The 21,468-nt window shown below is 46.9% G+C and overlaps 1 pseudogene; it reads right to left on the reverse strand.

Annotated features, from left to right (window-relative positions):
• Positions 1-3,449: 3,449 nt before the first annotated feature.
• LOC116812621 (tubulin beta-8 chain-like) lies at positions 3,450-5,936 on the reverse strand (annotated as a pseudogene).
• Between the last annotated feature and the right edge of the window lie 15,532 nt (positions 5,937-21,468).

Here is a 21,468-nt window from a genome sequence, read left to right on the forward strand (position 1 = left end):
GCCGTTTCTCAGGGCCCAAATGTTAGGTGAAAAAATGTTTTTCATCTCAGTCATGTGATGTGGACTTTAGCAGAGCAGGACACACATGGCCATTTATCCTTTCCGTCTGCATGTTGCGTGCTTTTTCAGTTTATAATGCACCTGGATCCACTTGCCTCATCACACTAGCTGCAAACAAGGCCACTGAATGTCACAACAGCTGGCCAGCATGTCTGTGAAGGGCAGAAACTGGGGCAGCCAAGCAGCTGGCAGAGGCCAGCTAGTAAGTACCTAATCCCACTCCATAGAGGACTCCACACTTAAAAGATAAGCAAGTGTCAGGCTGCCTCACTAGTTATCCCCCCAAATAAAAAAATAAAAGTAACCCCTCCAGGGAACATGTGTATGTGTACACACAAAAGTACATGCACAGCTACATGCAAAGGGGAAAGGCTGGGAAGGAACCCAATCCACCTCTGAACACCAGTTACTTGTGAGGAAGGGGCAGGTGAAGCCAACTGTCAGCATTACTCACATTTTCGACTGATGAGCTTGCATCAATTTTGGCAATCTCTCATAAAAAGGCCATTTTCACTCCTTGGGTGCTCACCCACGTCCTGCAAAACTGAGCCACCAACAACTACCTGCACCAATTCCCATTAGGCCAAATAATGGCTTCCCTCAAAGCCCAGCCCTCCCACCCACCTCCCAGTCCTGTCCCATGCAGGGGGCTACTGGCCTCCTGGGGTACAGGGGTCCAGGCCAAACCCAACCCACAGATGGTTGGTGAAACCAGCATGTATCCAAGGGCCTTTCCCCCACCTGGGCCGTGTGCCCACTGCATAGATAGGCCTGTGCTTGCTCCCCTAGGACACAGACTCCCTTTTCTTCCGTTGGAATGAGGGATGGGGAGATTTGATGGTGTCCTGTACAGGTTGGATGCTAATCTGCTGTGGTGCTCTTGGAGAAGCTTGCCTGAGTTCAGCGCTTTCTCAGCACGTGGTGTTTGCTGCCCCTTCAAGCTGCAGGAGTCCCAGAAGGTAAGTGCTACTGCAACCCCCATTTACTGGTGAACAGAGGTCAGGTGATCTGCAGCCGGCCAAGCAGCTGCTAAGTGGCCAACAGGCTGGATCTGCTTCTCACTTGCAGAGGCCCTGCCTGGATGCTGGGGCTGCCCTGAGACTCCCTCCTCCTCCTCTTCCCTCCACAGCTCTCCCTGCTTCTATCCACAGCTGTGCTCCAGGTGGGGAACACCTATGGATGCACCAGGGTGCAACTACTCAGAGTCCAGTGTGCAGAAGGGCCCCTGCTCTATGCTGTTTCCATATCCAAACCCAAGCTTGTCTAGAGCTTCAGCAAATCCAAGCCTCCCTGAATTCCCTGCAAGACCAAACTGAGCCCTACAACCCCCACCACTCTGGTTAGCTGCCAGTCCCAGCCCCTGTTCCCTCCTGGGCCACTGTCTATACAGTTCTGAAGTCCTACAAGAATGTTGAGATCCTAAGCCGACTCTCACCCAAAGAGGTAAACAACCAGGGCCCTCCAGGGGTAGAGAACATACCCAGACAGGTTCTGCTGCCTGTAGGCTTGATGTCCTTCCCCTACAACACACCATGCTTGCCAGGCTGGAAGAGGGGCTCCAGAAACTTGGGAAACCTGGGCCTGTAGCTGGCATATGGAAAAGAGGCCTGGAAAAGCACCACTCCTGTCCATGAAGCCCCCACATGGAACCAGGTAATTGGGAAATACATGGGCACCCAAGCCTGACCCCCACTCAGACCCAGGTGGGAACTGCAGCAGTGACTTGTCCCCTCTGCCACTCTGGCTGTACCACTACAGGAGGGAGTAACATCTAGCTCCACATGTAAGTGGAGACTCTAGGTGTGGGCAGGTTCCAGTGGTTGCTGAACCTTCCCAACCACGTCCATGCAAGGCCATCTCAGATGGGTCTGCACCTGGGTTGGGCAAGGACACCCCTCAGACAGTGAGGGCCACTGAGGAGGGAAGTCACAGAGGCCCCTTTTCCTGCTCCTAGAACAGGTTGGGGGAGTATGGGGGACCTCTCCCACCTCCCAGCTGCTTCCAGGAGCCACTTCTTTCGAGATGAGACACTCTCCTGCCTGCCTGTTCCCATTTGGCTGCAATAGACCATTGCCAACATTTAGAGAACAAAAAGGGGCCTCACCTATTTTCCCTGACACGTTGGAGGCAGGTGGGCATGCCCAGGGGACCTGGGGTAGATCCTGTACATCTGCACACCCCCAGGTTATGCTGGCTTCATCTTATCTGTGGGGTGGGGGGGTGGGAATTACCAAGAGACCATCACACAGGCCATGGACAAGTTCTACAAGAGCCAGGAAGAAGAGCACTGTCTGTGCATGCTGCCCGGCACCCAGCTCACACACACATCTCTTATTTGAAGCTTTCCCAAAGCAGGCTTTTGCCGTCCAGGCTCCCCAAGCAGCCTGGGGAGGAGACTCTGCCAGGCTGAAGGGCCTGTCCCCAAACGTGCCACCCTCACCAGGCTCATCCTGACTATCTTGGATTATTTTTGCCCTGAAGTTTTGGAGTGGCAGACGGGGAGACAGCAGACAGTACACATTAGCCACCTTTCCAGAGAGCATCAGTCCTCCAGACTGGGGCAGAGGTCAGACCTCCACTCAGGCGTTTTTCTCACTGGTTGCCAGTTGGGGGAAACAGCATTTGTGAGCACCGGCCTGTCTCCCCAGGTCCTGTTCAGAAACCCCATCTGTGCCTTTGGAGAGACTGCCCTGAGCACACAGGCCCAGCAACCACCATCTACAGCCCCCAGGACCTAATCCCCGTCTACATAGCGTTCAGTGCATGTGAGCAGACACTGGGCTTGATTCCTGCCTAGTCCCTGCCAGATATCCCATGCCCACCTCATTAAGAGAATGAGGCCACACAAACACACACAGGCTGTCATGGTGATGGAGTGGCTGGGGTCCCACTTGCCCACCCTTCATTGCTGGTTCAGAGCCAGCTGTCTGACCACATTCCTACCCCGAGATGGGACTTTGGGGACATTGTCCACCAGGGTCGCTGACCCCTTTTAAAATTCCAGAAACATGGCCAGCTGGTCCCCTAGAATTTGGCACATGGGATAAGCCAAGGCTTGCCTTCAGGAACAGGTTTTCCACCACGTCGCTGCCCAAGGCCCAGGGCATCCCCAAGTTCGTGTGAAGCCTGCCTGCCACGTCCACAGCCCACGCCGACCCCTCCTGGAGCCACTGGAATGCTCGTTCCTGGGCGTGTGATAAACCCAGACAGCTTCAGCCTTGGAGGACAACTGTGCGCATCTGGCAGCAGTAGCCAGAGGGCCCATAGAAAGAAGTTGGAGGGGAAACCAGATGCTGTGAAAATACTTTATTAGGCAAAACTACATACTATAAAAATGCTTTGAAAAATGCAGCAGGAGGAGATGGGAAGACACAAACGAACAAGCGCGTAGTGACACATAGCTGTCAACACAGTAAAGAATCCACACTGCTTCCCCCCCTTTACCTAGAAAAGGAGAGTTCTAGGCCACCTCCTCCTCAGCATACTCCTCATCCTCCTCCTCCTCGGCCGTGGCATCCTGATATTGCTGATATTCAGACACCAGGTCGTTCATGTTGCTCTGGGCCTCGGTGAATTCCATCTCATCCATGCCCTCGCCCATGTACCAGTGGAGAAAGGCCTTGCACCTGAACATTGCTGTGAACTGCTCTGAGACACGCTTGAAGAGTTCCTGGATGGCTGTATTATTCCCAATGAAGGTGGCCGACATTTTTAGCCCCTGGGGTGGGATGTCACAGACGGCTGTTTTTACATTGTTGGGGAGCCAGTCAGCAAAGTAGCTGCTGTTCTTATCCTGAATGTTGAACATTTGTTCATCCACCTCCCTCATGGGCATGCGACCCCTGAAAATGGCAGCCGCCGTTAGGTAGCGGCCATGGCGGGGGGTCGCAGGCGGCCATCATATTCTTAGCATCAAACATCTGCTGGGTAAGCTCAGCCACAGTCAAGGCCCGGTACTGCTGGCTGCCCCGGCTGGTCAGTGGAGCAAAGCCAGGCATGAAGAAATGCAGCCGCGGAAACGGGAACATGTTCACGGCCAGCTTCCGCAGGTCAGCGTTCAGCTGGCCGGGGAAGCGCAGGCACGTGGTGACCCCACTCATGGTAGCAGACACCAGGTGGTTCAGGTCACCATAGGTGGGTGTGGGCAGTTTTAGGGTCCTGGAACATATGTCATATAGCGCTTCGTTATCTATGCAGAAGGTCTCGTCCGCATTTTCTATGAGCTGGTGGACTGAGAGGGTGGCGTTGTAGGGCTCCACCACGGTGTCTGACACCTTGGGCGAGGGCAGGATGCTGAATGTGTTTATGATCCTGTCTGGGTACTCCTCCCGGATCTTACTGAGCAGAAGGGTACCCATGCCAGACCCAGTCCCCCCACCCAGGGAGTGGGTCAGCTGGAAACCCTGCAGGCAGTCACAGCTCTCAGCCTCCTTTCTGACAACGTCCATCACTGACTCCATCAGCTCCGCGCCTTCTGTGTAGTGTCCCTTGGCCCAGTTGTTTCCGGCACCACACTGACCTGTAAGACAGTACAGCCAGTCACTCGATGGCCACGTGTACGGTCATCAGTGGTCACCACCATAACGCAGAAAGCGCCAGTGTCATGTGTGAGGTGAAAGCACCATTAGCCCTGCAGGTGGAGCAAATGAAACCCCCTCCCCCAGTTACAGGACAGCAGCTTCCCCTGTTAGGAATTAAGTCAGGAGTCAAACCTGAGACGGGCTAACAGACCTCGCTGCAGGCAGCTCCTGCCCATTTTCACGGAAGGCAGTAGCCACGACCCCAGCTCAGCTCCCCGCAGGCAGTTTACATCGGTAGCTCCTCACCTCGAGGAGACACCCGGGCCTTCCTCCCAAAGCCCATTTAGGAGAAGCAGATCAAGCAACTCGACTGGGAGGATAGGAGGCTGTTCAGGGGCCCTGGCTCCACAGTGCCCACAGCGATGACCTTGGGGCACTCGTGGATTTTGAGCTGCCCTGACCCCAGTCCTCGCCCGCAGCTCACCGAAGATGAAGTTGTCTGGCCTGAAGATCTGCCCGAAGGGCCCTGAGCGCACAGAGTCCATGGTGCCCGGCTCCAGATCCACGAGCACAGCGCGGGGCACGTACCTGCCACCTGAGAGGGGGGAGGGCATTAGCAGGGGAGGGCCTCGTTCCCAGGAGGGCGGTGGGGGAAGGACGGGGTCTCACCGCTGGCCTCGTTGTAGTGCACGTTGATGCGCTCCAGCTGCAGGTGGCTGTCCCCGTGGTAGGTGCCAGCGGAGTCGACGGCATGTTCATCGGAGATCACCTCCCAGAACTGCCAGAGACGGGAGGAGCCAGACAGGCCAGGGCTGAGTCACGGAGGCGCCCCAGCCGCTCTCCCACCCCACCCTCATCCGCACCCCCATCCCTAGGCCGCCGTGTCCCTGGGGTCCACCCCGGCCGCCTCGCCAGCCGCCCAGTTCCACCGTCCCCGGCAGGGAGCCCAGGGGCCGCAATGCAGGGGCACTGCCCCGCCACTGCCAACATCTTCCCTGGCCACCCGGCAGGCCCGGGCCGGGCCCTCAGAGCCCCGGCTGCCAACCTTGGCGCCGATCTGGTTCCCGCACTGCCCGGCCTGCGTGAGCACAATCTCCCTCATGGCCAAGGCGGGATTTGGGAGGCAGCAGAAGCACGAGAAGGAGGAGCCTGCCCTCCGCCAACGCTGAAATAGCCCTGCGCCCACCTCCCTCAGCCTCGGATTGGGCTCCCAGAATAAGCAACAGCTTTACTTCCACACAGGTGCACCCACCTGTGAATCCCTTGGCGTTGAACGTCTGTTGGAGAGCTCAGGTGTCCTTCCTGTGGTCCTTTCCACGTTGGGGAAAGCTGCTCAGCTGGAGAACTTCCTCCCACGTCTTTAGTGAGGCTAGATCCCTAGCTGAGCTGAAACTGAATTTTCCTCCCATGTGGGAGAGGAAGACTCTTGTTTTCATATTAACAGAGTGCCTTTGCTCCTGTCCCAGATTGATGACATATTTTTGTAATGGATGTGTCCCTTCATCTATTAGGAGATCTGTGGTTAGGAAAGGCCTTCCATATGTTAACTCAACAGGACTTAATTATACGTTTTACTTTGGGGCAGTTCTAACCCGCAGTAAGCTATGGGTGTTAGAGATAGTCGGGCCTCTGATTTAGCTAGAGTCTTCTTTACGGTAGGATTAGCCCTTTCACCTTTCCCGAGGACTGCGGTCTCCAGCAGAGTGAAGGTGATATTGGACTCTTAAAGCTGAGGATAGGTGATGGGTTACACCTGCTGTGGAACATGGGCCATTGTCACTTTGCAGGCTTTTAGATTACCCAGACTGAGGAGTTATTTCTTCTAGTAAACATTTTTCAGATGGGGTGGGGAATGCCTCAATCTAACCAGTGACGGTATCAGTAAGTATTAGCAAATATTTGAATATTTGAATCTCCTGCAGGAAGTCATCGGTGTAAATTAGAGTTGCCAGTTCTCACCTGGATAGGTTCCTCAATTTTTGGACAGGTTTAACTGGAGGAGAAAATTTCTGGCCGTTTGGGTCATGTGAGGCATAGAGCTCACAGTGCTGAGTCACCTGTTTTAGTGTTTTGAAAAGATTTATCCCTATAAACAAATGAGACATTAACAGAAACAAAGAATCCCTTCTAGGGTGAAAAGAATCATGAAAGTGCTGAATTATATCCCTATGATTGGTACTTGGCATTAGTAATTTATTACCATCATTCAGCCAGCCAGAGGGACCCTGGACTGAAATGCAATCCCTGGCCCATTTTTGTTCTTCTTCAGAGTATTCTGGCCCAGTTCTATGTATGCTGACCAGCACGCCCATAAGCTTCATTGGCCCTTTCAGTGCAGGACCCTTGGCTGCAGCATCTACAAGGGCATTTCCTTTTACATGGTCAGTCTCTCTTTTGATGTCCTCTGCAATTAATTATAGTCACTTTTTGGCAGCAAAGCAGCATTCTAACAGGCTCAAAATCTGAATGATGTTTTATGGAAAAGCCCTTGGGTGTCAGGAGTCCATACCCATTCCAAATTGCAGCATAAGCATGAAGCACTAAAAAATCATACTTGGAATCAGTGTAAATGTTAACTTTTAAATCCTTTCCCAATTGCAGGGGCCTAATAAGTTCAATTAACTCAGCTTTTTGAGCTGAGGTCGAGGCCAGCAAGGCTTGTGCCTTGATTCTCTTGTGCTGACTAATAATAGCATATCTAGCCCTTCTGTTTTCCTGATGCATAAAACAACTTGCATCTGCTAAGCACTCTTGGGATGGTCAAGGGGCTCATCTCTCTTAAGTCTGGCCTTCTAGAATAAATTTGTTTCATAACCTATGACATGCTTTGGCTGTGTCCCCAGTCAAATCTTATCTTGAATTGCAGCTCCCCTAATTCCCATATATCGTGGGAGGGAACCAGTGGGAGGCAATCGAATCAGGGGATGGGTCTTTCCCATTCTGTTCTCATGACAGTGAATAAGCCTCATGAGATCTGATGGTTTATTTATTTATTTATTTTTGAGACAGAGTCTTGCTCTGTTCTCAGGCTGGAGTGTGTTATCATGATCTTGGCTCAGTGCAACCTCTGACTCCTGGGTTCAAGCGATTCTCCTGTCTCAGCCTCCTGAGTAGCTGGGATTACAGGCGCCCACCACCATGCTTGTCTAATTTTTGTACTTTTAGTATAGACGGGGTTTCACCATGTTGGCCAGGCTGGCCTCGATCTCCTCACCTCAGGTCATCCACTGCCTTGGACTCCCAAAGTGCTGGGATTACAGCTGATGGTTTTATAAAGGGGAGTTCCCTACACAAGCTCTTTTGGTATAGACGGGGTTTCACCATGTTGGCCAGGCTGGCCTCGATCTCCTCACCTCAGGTCATCCACTGCCTTGGACTCCCAAAGTGCTGGGGTTACAGCTGATGGTTTTATAAAGGGGAGTCCCCTACACAAGCTCTCTTGCCTGCTGCCATGTAAGAGATGTGACTTTGCTCCTCATTTGCCTTCTGCCATGAGCATGAGGCTTCCCCGACCATGTGCAACTGTGAGTCAATTAAACCTCTTCTCTTTACAAATTACCCAGCCTCAGATATGTCTTTATTAGCAGCATGAGAACAGACTAATACAACCTGTATGCCAGAAAGGCTGGGAGCACCTGTGGACTCTGGCAGATAAGTAGCTGGGTTTATGGTTTGGCAGGCTTTAAGGGTTATGTCTGGAGTGTCTAGTAATAAGGCCTGACACTTTCATAAATGTTCTCCTATTATCCACTGGTGCCCTTTAGCTTCTAGGACCCCCTTCCCTTGGTGTGGGGTCAAAAACCTGTAGGTGCTGTTCTAATGTTAGTTTATTGGCTTTGCCAACTACAAAAGTGGTAGCAGCAATAGCTCTAAGACATCAAGGCTAAAAGTCAGAGGATCGCTGAGGAAAGTAAAAGCTAAACCGTTTGGGGCCTCTTTCCTGGGGCAGCCTCCAGGCCACTACAAAACGGAGGTGGTGAGCAGAAAGGCAACAACATGCAGAGCACTCAGGTGAGGGACAAAGAGTACAAGGTGGACAGTCAAAAAACAGAAAGTGGCAAACATCTTGTTTAGCCAAATCCATTCTTCTCAACATTCCCCAGGGCCTCTAACCCTGTGGGCTTGGCCTCTATTCTGAGTATGACACCTCCAGGTCTCTAACTTTGGGCTGAGTCTCTCACCCTGATGTTATACCCTAGGGCCTCTCACTTAAGTAATATTGGATAATCATTCTTGCCAACCTGAATGGCTTCACGACTCTAAAAGACAGCCCACTTGCCAGCTGACTGATTCTATGTGGATTGTTTTCCTTGGAGTGGGGGTCTTGTCTTGGTGTCCCTTCATGCTGTTGCTGACAGATGTTGCTGGAAAAGAGGGTCCTGATACAGACCACAAAGTAGGATTCTTAGATCTTGTGCAGGAAAAAATTTGAGGTGAGTCAGACAACACAGTGAAAGAAGCAAGTTTATTACAAATGACTCCATTACAGAGTTGGACATCCTCAGAAAACAAGAGCAGGAATGCATCATCTTTTGTTAGTGTCTCCACTCTAACCATAAAGAGAAAGAGTTATAATTAAACTTGGAAGGTGCAGATATACTCACTAAAGTCAGGGCTATTGGTATTAACAATGACCATTAACTCGTTGACCTAAGCTAACTCATTAATATTATCTTTAAGAAAAAAATGTTGCACTCCTAGGACATCTATACATTTTTCAGGCTTGGTAGAAGATGTCTTGTATGGCCATAAACATTCTTCCATTGTAATTTGTGGCCAGCAAAAAAATGTGGCTATTTTCAGACCATAAATATTGACCTTCTAGATGCCTTGTGAATACCTAGCTACTCATATTAAGATAGAGAATTCTAGTCATGTTTATTAAACCAGAAGCTTGATAACCATGAGTTCCTCTAACACAGCAAGTCTACTCCTCAAGGAGAAAATGTATTTCTCAGGAATTTTGTGCATTTTGTTTGATGGCATTTGGTATGTTTACCAAAATGGCAGAAAAGAGTGAAATTAGTCCTCAAAGATTTCTCAAGATTGGATATAAAGTAAACAAAATGATTATAGTTAATATGCAAGTTGACACAGTTGATATACAAAAGAAATTTTGTTTGAAACACAATGAAATTTTTATTTTTATTTATTATTATTATTTTGAGACAGACTCTTGGTCTGTTGCCCAGGCTGGAGTGCAGTGCACCATCTTGGCTCACTGAAACCTCTGCCTCCCAGGTTCAAGTGATTCTCCTGCCTCAGCGTCCCAAGTAGCTGAGATTACAGGCATGAATCACCACACCTAGCTAATTTTTGTATCTTTAGTAGAGATGGGGTTTCACTCTGTTGTCCAGGCTGGTCTCAAACCCCTGACAACAAGTGATCTGCCCACCTTGGCCTCCAAAATTGCTGAGATTACAGGCATGCGCCACTGCTCCCAGCCACAATGAGGTTTTAAAATAATTCTGATTTCTTGCTGTTGAGCAGGGAGCTGAGAAAATTCAACAGATCATGGGCCTAAAGTAGGAGAAGACTGAGGACAAACTCTAGAATGCATGTGATTAAATTAATTACAATGGAAACCAAATCAAATTTAATAAGGCCATATCTCTTAGTTTCAAGATGTTTCCCGTCATTTTGAAATGTGGTGTTATTCAGTGGAAAAGAAAAACAGTGTTTATCTCCAGAGTAAAGAACAGGGTTCCCTGCAGGGACTGACTGACTGAGAGCTATGGCTCAGGATTAAAAATTCTTTTTTCCACTTATAAACTAAAAACTAATTTCTAAGCCCCTATTGACTAAATGGACCACTTTTCTTGGATAAGGACATTCCAAAGTAACCCTGAAAAGCTAGTTCAAGCCGTGGGTCACAACTGCCTCATTATACTCTCCTCCCTTTGGTTTTAATTTTAATTTTTAATTTATTTTTGTGGGTACATAGTTGGTGTATATATTTATGGGGCTACATGACATACTTTGATACATGCATGTAATGAGGAATACATAATAGGGTTATGTAGCTAAAGGGAAGTCCAGGAACATACGTTAACCTAGCTTTGTAAAGTTTTTGAATTTCTATTTTTACTTACGTGCTTAGTGACAAACTGGGGAATGTGGCACCTTTGCAAGGTGAATGAGAAACTTAGTTTTAAATGTCTAAATCAAAGGGTTATGACCAATCTGACAGTTTTACTGAATAGCATCCATGCAGACCATGTGGCTGGATGTAGCGCTGTTAAATGTTAAAGTCCACGGTCGATCAAAGACAGTACACCTATCAGAGTGCATTCCTGGGCAGTGAAGGAGCCTATCCACATCAATCTGGCAGTTACCCTTGGCAGCCAGCTCCACATTGGGACAAAAAAAGCAGAGGAAGACACAGAGAAGAGCTCTCACAGGACACAACCACCTAGAGAAGTCTTTTTCACCTGTCACATAACAGGCGGTGTACACCCAGACAGCATGGCTGAAGGGCAACCTCCTTTACACAGAATTGATGAAGACTGCTCTTAAAGCCTGGCCTTTGCCTGGCCTGGAGTTATCAGTTACAATGAAGTCCCTAGCAAAGTAATAACCATCCCAGGGCACTTTTTATTTTTATTTTTATTTTTATTATTATACTTTAGGTTTTAGGGTACATGTGCACAATGTGCAGGTTTGTTACATATGTATCCAGGGCACTTTTACACAAGACAAGAATAGCGTAAGACAAACAGTGAAGTGTCAGTGGGATCTGGACACAGTGTGGCACAGGAAAGGTGAGAACACTTTGCTTAAGCCTATCTGCTGCTATGAGTTGAACTGTGGTCCTTCCAAATATATAGGCTAAAGTCCTAACTTTATGTATTTCAGACTGTGACCTTATTTGGAAATAGGGTCATTGCAGATGTAATTAGCTAAGATGAGGTCCTGCTGGAGTAGGATGTCCCTAATCTAATATGACTGGCATTCTTATAAAAAGGGGGAATTTGGACCCAGAGACATCACATAGGGAGAACGCAATGTAAAAGGAAAGGCAGAAATCATCAGAGTGATGCTTTTACAAATGAAGGACCATTAAAGATTGCCAGCAGCCCACCAGAAGCTAGGAGAGAGGCATGGGATAGATTCTCCCTCCTAGCCTTCAGAAGGAATCAACCCTACCAACATCTCAGAATAAGTTTTGAATTTCTTTTCTCCAGAACTATGAGACAATAGATTTCTGTTGTTTAAGCCACCCAGGTTGTGGCACATTGTTTATGGTTGCCCTAGGAAACCAACACACCTGTTTCTTCAGTTCCTTGGGAAGAATTAAAAACTTACTACCAGAACATCATTGTATAGCATTTATTAAGTATTGTATTTACATAACAGATGGATAGATAGATGGAGAGAAAGAAAAAGAAATAATAGGTAGAAACATTTTAATTAATTCTAATTGCTTTATTTCTACTCATATTTACTTGTTTATTCCTTTATCTACCTTATTTCTATCCATAATTAAGGTAACTGCATAGAGAACTGTCCATCAGTCTCATTTCATGCAGTGAGGTCAGTCATTCTCAGCTGCTTCTTGCTGTTGCTATAGCACATTCTAAGCATTATTAGAGATATTTTCATTCAAGATTCTGTTGACCCGGGGTGGGGACGGGGGGCGCAGACCGATTAAAGTGTGCCTTGAATGGAGTGGCACATCAACCACACTCCTGTGGCGTGCACCACAGGTCAGATCAGGAAATTAACAACTGTCTGTTGAGCCACTACTATGTACAGGGCTCACTATGAGGCGTTTGGGGACCATACGTATGTTAATAACTACTGAGCTGGACATCAGCAGGAGTACAGGTGTCATTTTTTCAGTTTTTTTTATTACTAACACCCTGAATGGAAAGAAGGTGCCGAGTTGGTAGGCCAAATCTCAGGACTCTTTTGACTTTATGATGGGTTGGATATCACCAAGGCCTGGCAAAGCCTCACTGACTACAGCACCTTCTTCTTCCTCGTAAAGACGTTCATTCACCAGGCATCCCTACTTTCTGGGCATTTGCAGGAGTGAAGTCCGGTCACCTAGAAACAGAATGGTCAAGAAAGTCAAAAATAATTTATTCTTATATAATTACAATAAATCACTTACATATACTTCCCCCATTTATAAAGGGAAATTTTCTCATAATCTTTAAAAATGTATATATTTATCTCCTTCATTTCTATTATGGAAGAATATTTATGAATTTAGAGGTAACATGATTTTGAAATAGTTGATAATTTGTTTTCTGTTTATTTGCTTCTATTTTTTATGTGTGACTTTCTGGAAGATGTTTTATGGAATTCATAGAATACCGTATCCACCCTACTGTGTTCAAGAAGTCCATCGGTAATGAAAGCTTCCCACATGTGCTACTTTGCCCTTACCAGGGCATAAAATACCCTCTCTTCCAGGATGGCCCTCAGCAGACTGTGGCTTTTAAAATGGCATCATTGAACTACAATTAGAAGTGGCTTCCTGACTTACACGCCAATTAAACTACTTTCGGAAACTATTTGCTTCCTTAATGGGAAGGGAAGAGCAGCCAAACAGCAATCACGGATGCAGTGGGCAGACAAGATGAAGATTCTAGTGGAAATAAGGTGATGAAATCTGAGTTATTTCATTAGGGTCCAGTGTTTTGTTATAAATCAATTATCATGGAATGTTTTCAAATTGTTAGGAGCACCTTAAATTGGACAGATCTGTGATTAGCTGTATATAAACTCTGAACCCATATCCTGTGGCACCTGTAAGTAGCAGTTCCGCCTTCCTTCACCAAGATCAATCTAGCTTATTATACATTTATCAAACATATTTTAGATGGGCATAGAGTGGTTTGAATAAACACAGCAACTATTTTGGCCAAAATGTAGACAACCATTTGGAGACATTTTAAATCATGAAAATGAATGACTCTGGCTTGGGATATAATAACTGGGAAAAAAATTACACCCCAATTCACTCTTGTTCCAAAAAAGGCATGTTCTCTCCTCTTTTGAAAAGACTTTTCTTCCAATTATTTATTCTAATCTAAAAAAGTCTTCATTTTAAAAATGTTGATTGCTCATTTAACATGAAACCCAGGTCAACTGCCCATCAGAGCCAGGGAACGTTGCACCCAGAGAAGGCCCCAGCCAAGTCAAGAAATAAGGAAAGTGACAGTATGTGTTGGGAGCCGACGGAGAGTGGTGAGGATTGTTGTAAATCGGACATTCTTCATAACTGCCTTTTGCTCTACGGACTTGTTACTGTGCAACAATGCTAGCCTAGATTTTTTTTTTTTTTTTTTTTTGAGACAGGGTCTCTGTCACCCAGGCTGCAGTGCAGTAGTACAATTATTGCTCACTGCAGCCTCAACCTCCCAGGCTCAAGCAATCCTCCCACATTATCCCTCCAGGCAGCTGCAACTACAGGCATGTGCTGTCATGTCCAGCTAATGTTTTTATTTCTTGTAGAGATGGGGTCTCACTATATTGCCCAGGCTGCTGTCAAACTCCTGGCCTCACATAATCCTCCTGTCTCAGCCTCCCAAATTGCTAGGATTGTAGGCATAAGCCACTGCACCCAGCCTGGCCTAGATTTCAATGTCAAATTTTTCCAAATTCTTTGCAAGTTAAACAAAACAGCTTCATGGCCTCCGGACAGAATATGGTTTGTAGTTTGTGCTCTCTAAGTAAGGTCTAGTGCTCATTCATTGTGTTGAAAGAGTATTCCTTGCTTTCAAGAAGATTGCAGTCACTGAATTGTGATAATGGAGGTAAAGAAGATTCCATGGAAACAGAAAAAGGAGAAGCTTTATCATCCTGAGCCAGAGCTTGGGCAGGAGGGGATGGGTGGAGGTGATTGGTAAAGGAATGCTTCAGGAGGACAATCAACTTTATCTTGAATGAAGATTGGGGGGGCAGACGCAGAAGGGGGCAAAGTGTAATGTAGGTAGAGCACAGAGCAGAAGCCAAGGCATGCAGGTATATGCAGAAAAGCATAGAAGCTGAGACTATGGTTCTCTATGCCTGGGGTCCAGGTGAGGTGGTGAGAGATGGAAGCTGTCGCTGAAGAGAAATCAGACCATGAAGGACACAGGCAGATCCACTTTATGGAATTTGGGCTGAGGTGAAAGATTTAAAATGTTGATGTCCTTAGTTATTCATATTTTATTCAAGTTCAAAAGAATGATTCTCTAGTTGTGGAATTTAATGAACTAGCAATCTGGTTTGGATGTGTATTTCTAAAAAATGACACAAGATAAACTGTTGGTTTATTTATTATTATAGTTATGGCTTTTTTTAGCTTCATAAAATTATTATTAATATAAAATCACCTTTACATTTGATTGATACTGTAAACTTTGCAATTGAAATAGTTTTGACATAGGCATGCACCTGTGAAACTGTCACCTCTGTCTGGGTAATGAACATTTAACTCCTTCCCAAAAATGTCCCCATGCCCCATTGTAATCACTCCCCTCTCCCACTGCCCCACCCTGTTCCTTGGCAACACTGATCTGTTTTCAGTTACCATAGATTAGCTCACATATAGAACTTTATTCAAATGGAATCCTGTAATACGTGCTCTTTATTGTCTGGCTTCTTTCACCCTGCATAATTACTTGGAGATTTATCCATGTTGCTATGAGCATCAAATAGCTCCTACAACAAGGGCTTATGAGTCTACCAGTAGCTTCACACTCTCCTCAATACTTGTTATTGTTAGGGACAAGTTGCCCCAGGATCCCCCCACCTCAATGCAGCTGACTCTTAGCCTGAATATTCTGCAGCTGCATTCTCGAACTCTTATCTAGGCGCCACAGCAAGGTCACTTGCTCAGCAAAACCTGATTACAGCTCCCGGGGCAGCACAGGGGAGGTCATGACAATGTGGATAAACCTAAGTTACACCCTCTTGTAAATTCCTATTTTCACAGGATAATATATTGTAAGCCAGTCACAAGATGATATGTGGTAAAGTCAACCAACAAATAACCCCGGGGTCTCTCTCCCCCATATCAACTCCTCATTTTATAAGCTCAGGGCTGCCTTCTCTGACTGTGGTGGTGCAGCCCAGCAGGTTAATAAACTTACTTGCCTGACCTTGGGTCTCTCTCTCTCATTCTTTCTCTCAGCCAAACTTACATTTTGGTGCTGAAACCCGGAAGGGGATAGGCTCTGGCTGGGCATCCTTAGAGGACTCACTCTCTCTCAATCTCTCTTTCTCTCTCTCCTCTATAACCCCTCACCTGGCCAACCTCCCCTTACTGAACCTGCCAAAGACCCAGAGCATATCCCAGACTCTCCCATTGTTTGCGACCTTATCCACCATCAGAACCTCTGCTAGGGGTGAGTAAGAGAGACTTTTGCCATTTACATGGAACTCTTGACCTTCTCTTCACTTCTAAAAGACCCAGAGCTGGGCCAAGGGCTTCCTCTGGCCTCCAGGCCTCCGGTTCCTCCATTTCAGGGATGGCTGACATGGCGGCTACCTCCTCTACTCTGGACTAGGCCCGCAGGAAAGGGGACGCCTTCTCCCGCAGTCCTTGTCATTGGTGGTCTCTTCTTCCTCTACCCCACCTCCTCCATTCACTATGGGAGCCTCTCAGTCTACCCCTTCCAAGGCCGACCCCTTGGGTGTCTCCTCCACAATCTCAATGTTCTCTGCCTCTGTTCAGAGGTCCATTCTAAGAGGCTTATCTTTTACTGCAATACTGCATGCCCTCAATACCAGTTGGACAATGGCTCCCAATGGCCTGAAAATGGCACTTCCGATTTCAATTTACTTAGAGACCCAGACAACTTTTGCCATTGCAATGGGAAATGGTCTGAGATTCCTTATGTTCAGACTTTCTTCATTCTTTGTAACCACCCTTCCCTCTGCCAGTCCTGCTCTACTTTCCAAATCCTCCTCGCCTGCTCCAAACCCAAATTGTCTCCTGCCACCCCCCCAAAAGTTCTAGCTGACGACTCCTCTTCCTTTGATCCCACCAATTTTTCCCCTCCTCGACAACAACATGATCCTCCACTGAAGCATCATGGTCCCCCACTGTACAGCTCCACTCCAGCTCTACCCCTTTCCCCCCACTCTCTCCAACCACCCCACTTCTGACTCTGAGTCTTCCCCATTTCCACCCCTTACCTGCTTTCGAGCCCAACCTACCCAGCAACCAGCTCCCTTACTCCCCCTCTGGGAAGTAGCCGGGGCCCAAAGGATTGTCCGTGTCCACGTCCCCTTTTCCCTCTCTGATCTCTCCCAAATTGAAAAAAGTCTCGGGTCCTTCTCTTCTAATCCTGATACTTATATCAAAGAATTTAAATATCTCACCCAGTCTTATGAACTTACTTGGCATGATCTCTATATTATTCTCTCTTCTACCCTCCTCTTGGAAGAGAAGGAAAGAGCGTGGCTTGCAGCCCAGGCACATGCCTATGACCTTCATCCGCAGGATCCTACTAAGCCCGTAGGAGCCACTGCAAGTTCCCCAGGAAGAGCCTTCCTGGGAATACCAAGCCACAGACTCCAGCCGAGCATCCCGTAACCATATGGTTACTTGCCTCATTTCAGCCTTAACAAAGCTGCTCATGAGGCTGTAAACTTTGAAAAACTCAAAGATATCTCCCAGAAAGCAGATGAGAACCCTGCCCAGTTTCTTTCTAGCCTTACAGAGGACCCTCCTCTACCCTGCCTCCCGAGAAGCAACTATTGTTCTTAACATCCATTTTATTTACCAATCTAACCCCGACATCTGGCACAAACTTAAAAAGGCTGAAGATGCCCCTCAAATCCCACAACAAGACTTCCTTAACCTGGCTTTCAAAGTCTTCAATAACAGGGATGAGCAAAATAAATTAGATAAAACCTGAAGAGATCATGTTAAATACCAGCTTCTAGCAGCAGCTATCCATCAACCTTGCCATAGTGCCCAAGGGCACAAAAGACCCGATAGCAGCAACCCTCCTGGGCCTTGTTTTAAGTGCAGCAAAGAAGGCCACTGGGCAGGGGCATGCCCCAACCCATGAGTGCCGAAGGGCCCTTGTCCAGTCTGCCAGCAGACGGGCCACTAGAAGTCTGACTGTCCTCTCAACAGACGGACAGAGAAGCCTGCTCCTCAGGGCCACAACCCCTTCGACAAGACAAAAAGTGAAGAGTCACTTGCACTCCCACAGCTCCTTGGCCTAGCTGCTAAAGACTGACGAGGCCCAGGGCCCCCGGCCCCAATTGCCACCACTGCATCAGAGCCCAGGGCAACTCTACTAGTAGAGGTAAGCCGATCTCTTTTTTAGTCAATAGTGGGGCCACCCACTTGGCTTTGCCCGAGTTCTCAGTACCAACTCATCCCTCTCAAGTCTCAGTTGTGGGGGTTGACGGACTCATCTCGCATCCACGCACCACCAGACCTCTTCCTTGTTCCCTGTTTGATACCGTTTTCTCACGCCCTTTCCTCATCATGCCTCGTTGCCCCACCCCCATTCTAGGCCGAGACCTTTTAGCCAAATTCAAAGCTTCTATTATCTTTTCCTGCTCCCCTCAACCAGAGTCCCTCCTGCTCTTCTCTGCTAGTCTGGCCCCTGACCGCTCTCCCCAGCACCTGTTTCCCGCCTCTCTTGTTAACCCAATAGTGTGGGACACTGCCACCCTTTCCATAGCTGCTCACCATGACCCCATCAAAATCCAGTTAAAAGCCCCTCCAAATTTCCCAACATTCTCCAATAGTCCATCTCCCTGACCCACCAAAAGGGCCTCCAGCCCATCATAAACAAGCTCTGCTCACGTGGTCTTCTTAGACCAACATATTCTCCATATAACACCCCCATCCTCCCTGTTAAAAAATCTGATGGCTCATACCAACTCGTTCAGGACCTCTGAGCCATCAATCAGGCTGTCCTCCCTATTCATCCTGTAATCCCTAACCCCTATACACTTATTTCTCTCGTCTCCTCCAACATCACCCACTCCACTGCAATTGACTTAAAAGATGCCTTCTTTATCATTCCCATACACCCTGATTCCCAAAACCTCTTTGCTTTCACCTGGACTGACCCTGACACCCTCCAGTCACAATAACTCACATGAACTGTCATCCCTCAGAGCTTCAGGGATAGCCCTCATTTCTTCCGAGACCTCACCTCCTTATTACCTGTCTCCCAGTTGTCTCCTTCAATACGTGGACGACCTTCTTCTTTGCAGCCCCTCTCTAAAAGACTCTCAAACTCACACAGCCACTCTCTTAAACTTTTTCACTATCAAAGGATATGGGGTCTCCCTCCAAGGCCCAACTCCCCACCTCCATGGTATTCTACTTAGGAATTCAACTTTCCCCTGGGGCCCAGGCTATGACCCCAGCCCCAGCAGCATTAATAGATAATCTACCCCTACCCTCCTCCAAAAGCAAAATCCTTTCCTTCCTAGGGCTAGCAGGCTTCTTTAGAATATGGATTCCCAACTTTGCCCTCCTAGCTTGCCCCCTCTATGAAGTGGCCAAAGGCCCCCTCAATGAACCCTAAATCCTTCACATAATATACTCCCCAGCTTCCGCAAACTCCAAACTGCTCTTATCACTGTGCCAGCTCTGTCCTTACCTGATATCTCCCAAACTTTCACTCTCTATACTGCCGAAAGCCAAGGAATAGCCCTCGGTGTCTTAGGACAACAGAAAGGAAATCCTTCTTTTGCCCCTGTAGCTTCTCTCTCTAAACAACTAGATAATGCAGTCAAAGGGTGGCCAACCTGCCTTAAAGCACTAGCAGCAGTGGCCATTTTAGCTCTAGACAACAGGAAACTAACTTTCAGCCAGAATATCACCGTCCAGTCCTCATAATCTACAAGATCTCCTCTCCTCCTGAGGATGAGCCTAATGAGGAATTGATCTGAGTTGGGATTGGCTTGCAGTTTTAGTTAGTTTCAGTTTGTCACTCATATCAAATGTTGTGAGGGTGGTTTGGGGCTTCTTCGTTAGCAGGACTTTATAAACATTGTGGAAAAAAGAGATCTCTGCTTCCTGTTCAACCTCATGTCCAGACACCACCTGGAAAGTGATGCAGGGAAAATGCCAAGAGAGAATTGTTCGATGGGAGGGTTAGCTTTGAGTCTGGGGTCCCTTTAGCTTCAATTTCACCACTCAACTCCTACATGACCATTGAAAATGTGATTTGTTTCCGTTTGTCCTTTCTAAATCCTGTCTGGGACAGGCTTCTCTTTTGGCTGCCCCTCCACCAGCCTTGATAATTTCCCTCAGTGATGGAAGCAGCCACTCTCCTGTGCTGGCCTAGGAATGAGTTACCTCTCGCTGGAATTGTATTACCTCTGAAACTCTTAAATAGTTCAAAAAATAGATTTTTTCAAAAAGCTTGTCTAGTATGTTCTCATTGTTATGATAGGAGCAATAATCTATTTCGAGCTTCTATATCCTAAATGGAAGAGTAACCAAGAAATTGTTAAGTATATTATTAGAATCAATAAACTTGCTAATAGATAGAAAAATAAAATATTCAACACGATAAGATTTCAGAACTTTTCTACCTAATATTTAAGGTGAAATAAGTTATAGTATGGCATTTTCCCCCCAAGCAATAAGAGAGACGACTTACTGACTTTTACACTATGTTGTTTGGTATATTGTTCTCCAATACCTGAATTAATTTTTTATATTTTTTACTTTGACACATCAAACAGAAATATGAGCTCAAATATAACATTCTTAATATTATCTTAGACTTACTTTGATATGTGAAGAAAAAAATAAAGGAAGAAAGATAAATAGGGAAGGAAAGGGAAAAAAGGAGGAGAAACAAAATAAAGTTTATCTGAATACAAAATACTTTTAAATTTCTTCACTTTAGGAACATAATTCTTCTTTAAGTGATGCAAATTGTCAGAATAAATTACCATATGAGATTATAAGAATTTTGGCAGAAATTGTGAAAGAAAATATGGCCAATTCATTGTGAAAATATTAACTAGATACCTGTTGTTGCAACTACTGGATGGCTAGACCTTCAAGTTTCCTTATTAAATATATTTGCAGGGAAAAAAATAGGTCACAGCAAAACAGCAAAGGGTCCTAAGCTGGCTGAAGAAAATTACTGTAAACCTAATCTAGAATAATGTATTAATCATCCCTTTTCCAGCCTGGGCAACATAGGGAGACCCCATCCCTATAAATAATAACAATTTAAAAAAAGATAACTGGGTGTGGTGATGTATACCTGTAGTCACAGCTACTTGGGAGGCTGAGGTGGGGGGATCACTTGAGCGCAGCAGTTTGAGGCTGCAGTGAGCTGTGATTGCTCTACTGCACTCTAGCCTGGACGACAGAGTGAGACTCTGTATCAACAAAAAGAAAGGAGAAGAAAAAGGAAGGAGGGAAGGAAGGAAGGAAGGAGGGAAGGAAGGAAGGAGGGAAGGAAGGAAGGAAGGAAGGAAGGAAGGAAGGAAGGAAGGAAGGAAGGAAGGAAGGAAAAGAGAAATCAAACCTTTTTATTTTCTCTATTTCTGGTGCTTTATCACCTGGGGCCTTGCTAAACCTGGAGAGACTGACGCTCTTAGGGCAGCCACTTCCTAGACATACTAAACTGCTCACCCTTGGAAGTGTGCCTTTCATATGTAAACCAACCAGTCCAGAACCTACACACCGTTTGCCTCCTCTGTGGGGCTCTTACACTCAGGACTAATATTCCCTGCCCCAATCACTGCAGGGCCAGGTACCCTGACAACTCAGGACAGCTCCTACAGCTCACAGTTCACTGAAATTGATCAAACCAATTTCTAAACCTGCTTACCCTACCTCACCCATTCCTTCCCATGGAAACCATGATAGAGGCTGTTGTTCACATTCCCCACCCTCTCTTCCCTCTGTCTCCTCACCAAACCTGGTGCTTTCCTGCATGGCATA

The sequence above is a fragment of the Hylobates moloch genome, unplaced genomic scaffold (genome assembly GCF_009828535.3).
Source record: "Hylobates moloch isolate HMO894 unplaced genomic scaffold, HMol_V3 SCAFFOLD_9, whole genome shotgun sequence".
NCBI lineage: Eukaryota > Metazoa > Chordata > Mammalia > Primates > Hylobatidae > Hylobates > Hylobates moloch.